The sequence below is a fragment of the Triticum dicoccoides genome, chromosome 1B (genome assembly GCF_002162155.2).
Source record: "Triticum dicoccoides isolate Atlit2015 ecotype Zavitan chromosome 1B, WEW_v2.0, whole genome shotgun sequence".
Taxonomy (NCBI): domain Eukaryota; kingdom Viridiplantae; phylum Streptophyta; class Magnoliopsida; order Poales; family Poaceae; genus Triticum; species Triticum dicoccoides.
The window spans coordinates 77,646,527-77,650,432 of NC_041381.1; positions in this window are offsets into that span (position 1 = coordinate 77,646,527).

Sequence of the window (3,906 nt, forward strand, 5' to 3'; positions counted from 1 at the left end):
CCTTGGCACATTGCTCCGCCATAAGGCGGGATCCCTCCAGGACACTGTCAAAATAGAGTTCGGGTCGGCGGTGCTCCTTGCCCTCAGGCGGCCCCTCGATCATCAGCTTCGTGGCGTCCATCTTCGCCAAATGCATCTTAGCGCGGGCAAAGGCCATCCGCGCACCTTCGATATAGACCGACCGCTTGATGGCTTCAAGCCGTGGGCAGGCACTGACAAGCCCCTTCACGAGTCTGAAGTAGCTGCTAGGCATGGGCTCGGCAGGCCATAGCCAGATTATTAAGTCCTTCATGGCTAGTTTGGCCGACTTATGCAGCTCGACCAGTTGTTTTAGCTGATCGCTAAAGGGCACTGGATGTTCTGGTCCAAGGTATTGCGACCAGAACAGCTTCTCCATTGAGATCCCCTCTTTGGCTCGATAGAATTCCACAGCGTCTGACACGCTGCACGGCAGATCGACAAACGCCCCTGGAGAGCTCCAAACCCGGGTAAGTAAAAGGAACCTTTCCTTCACATATCTACTTTGCATAATGAAAGCCTTACCCGCCGTAATCTTCTTGGCCGCCTAGATTTCCTGGAGGGCGCCCTGGGCTTCGGCTCGGGCATCTTGTGCGCTCTGGCAGGCCTTGGCAAGTTTGGACTCTTGATTCTTAAAATGGCGCTCCAAGGACTCGTACTTCTTGACGGCATCCTGGAGCTCTTGCTGAACCTCATTGACCCGGGCCTCATGCTTTTTGCGTGCGAACCGCTCCTTGGCCGCCTTGTCCTCGGCCTCGGCCAACGCCTTCTTGAGGGCAGCTACCTCGGTCGTTGCCCCTAATGAAGTTCATGACACTTTAGTCAGCATGAATCATTCATCCTTCCTGAATATATACAAGGTTACTGCATACCTTGATTGCCCTCCAGCTGGTTCTTCATGTGGCCGAGCTCCTCCTCGGCCCGCTCCAGATTCTACTTCAGTCCGCAGACTTCTGCAGTGTGAGCGGTGGCAGCCAGCAGTGACGCCTGCTTATTCACATAGACATATCAGATTAGACTCCTGCAAAAAATTATTTGATCCTCTGTTCGGCTTTTCTTTCCGAAGGCCTAATAGAGCATCAGGGGCTACTGTCTATACTGTGACATTCTTTTTGCAATTATATTACTTACTTTAAAGCCTGTTAGAAAGCTAGTGCAGGCTTCGGTCAATCCGCTTTTCGCGGACTGGACCTTCCCAATCACCGTACCCATCAGGATACGGTGTTCGTGAACAGTGGAAGCGCCTTTCAGCACTTCCAACAACCTGTCCGGTGCCTCTGGTTGGACAGAGGTCACCGGCGGGATAGGCGCGCCCCTTCCCTTCAAAGGGGGCTGCTCGCATGATGCGGAACCGTAGGGGTCTCCAGAATTATATACAGATGAGGGCCGAATTGAATACGACCCCCATCATCAGTGTCCATGGGGGTCTGCTCCCCCGTGTGTCCAACAACCGAGGCTTCACCCTCTGGCGCCTCCCGGACGGCCGCCGGATTCTCTCCTGGGCTGGGGATCCTTCAGGACGACGCTTCGGCGCCATCCAGGTCACGGTGAGAGGTGGCCGACGGAAGGGTCCCGCTGTCCATCGCCGCTGGGTCCAGCGAATCCTCTGATAAGGACCTCTCAAGGTGGGACTGAGCCGGACTGCAAATGCATAATGTAAGCACATTAAAACAATAAATTAAAGAATCCGGATACAAATACGTGTCCTGACACTTACCATTCGGCCAGGGGCTTCTCCCTAGGATTTCACTCCCAGCTGCTGTTGGTGGCCGCTGTGGAGCTATCCGACAAGGAAGCTTTCCCTTTCTTGGATGCCTCGGCCTCCGGATGCATGGAGGCCATCCTTTTCTTTTTCCCCTGCAGGAGGGAGTGGATTTCTTCCTGTTCCTCCTCTTCCTCGTCGTCTTTGGTGGAGGAGTGCGCCTCGGCGTCTTCGAATGTCACGTCTGAAGTGCCCTTGCGGCGAAGACCACTTCTGGTCCCCTTGGCCTTCTTCTTGGCCTTCTTCTCTGGCACCTCGTAAGGCGCCGGAAACAACATCTTCATCAGGAGTGGAGTCTCTGGGCCTTCGGGCAACGGAGCCGGTCAATCCGCTCCACTATCTCTATCCAATCCTGAAATAATCGATAGGGAGACTTAGATGCCTTCTTCTAATATGCGAGTAAATGGTACACCTTGAAAACATGAGAAAACTTACCGGATTAGCTGGGTGAGTTAGGTCGTGCCCACGATCCTCGTCCGTGGCCGGCGGCACCTCGTTGGCCTTAAAGAGCACCTTCCAGATTTCTTCGTGCGTCATGCCGAAGAGCTCTAATAGGGTCTGGAGCTTGGTCGCATCAAACTCCCACAGATAGCAAGTCCGGCTTTGGCACGGAAGAATCTGGCGGATGAGCGTAACCTGGATTACGTTGACGAGCTTGACTTTCTTGATTATCATGCTCTGAATGCGCGTCTGGAGCGCTGTCATCTCGTTCGAAGAGCACCACGCTAGGCCTTTCTCTTGCCAGGAGGTGAGCCGCATCGGGATTCCGGATCAGAACACAGGGCCGCCACCCAATTGGTGTCACGTGGATCGGTGATGTAGAACCACCCCGACTGCCACCCTTTGACAGTCTCCACAAAGGAGCCTTCGGGCCAGGCGACATTGGGCCTCTTGCCGACCATGGCACCTCTACACTCTGCTTGTTGGCCGCTCACCACCTTCGGCTTCACATTGAAGGTCTTCAGCCATAGGCCAAGTGAGGTGGGATGTGGAGGAAGGCCTTGCACACGACAATAAATGCCAAGATGTTGAGGATAGAGTTGGGGGCCAAATCATGGAAGTCCAACCCGTAGTAGTACATCAGTCCACGAACGAACAGGTGGAGGGGGAATCCCATCCCGCGGATAAAGTGTGTGAGGAACACCACCCTCTATTGGGGCTCCGGGGTGGGGACGATTTGTCCCTTGGTCGGAAGTCGATGAGCGATATCCTTGGCCAGGTACCCGGCCTCCCGGAGCTCCTTGATGTCCTTCTTTTTGATGGAGGAGGCCATCCACTTGCCTCCTGCTCCGGATCCGGACATGATTGGAGTGCTTTTTTTAGGCGGAGAAGGCGAGAGCTTGGGTGCTAGAGCTCGAGAATGGATGGGCAGAGAAAGGAGAAGGCGTGGGTGAACAAGGATGAATCCTTATCCCTTTATAAAGGCAGTAAAAGTCATGCGCCTCCCTGCTCGCCTTAAAATCTGCCTATTCCCCAAGCGCCGTGCAGATGGCACGGTTGGATTATCCATGCCCGTATTGATGAGAATCCCGTGATAAGGGGACACGATCTCTACTTCGACAAGACGTGCCAGTGAAACCGTACCTTGAAATACGGAGCGGCGGGTTAAAAAACGGTTCAAATAATGACCGGGCACTGGCGTGGTGTCACTCTACAAAAAGTTGTCAGCGGATTAGGACTCGTGAAATATTATACTCTCTACGGTTTTGTGTGGTACTTGTTTTGCAGAGCCGGACACGTTTTCTATGTTCGGAAGGCTATGTTGGAGTATTCAGAGAAGGAGCCCGCCTTGCAATGCCGAAGACAATCTGCGCACCAGACTCATCATCATTGAAGCCTGGTTCAGGGGCTACTGAGGGAGTCCTGGACTAAGGGGTCCTCGTACAGCTGGACTATATACTTGGTCCGGACTGTTATACTATGAAGTACAAGATAGAAGACTTCGTCCTGTGTCCGGATGGGACTCTCCTTGGCGTGGAAGGCAAGCTTGGCGATTCGGATATGTAGATTCCTTTCTCTGTAACCGACTTTGTACAACCCTAGCCCCTCCCGGCGTCTATATAAACCGGAGGGTTTAGACTTCTAGGGTTTAGCCACAACAATTCTAACCTCATAGGCTAGACTTC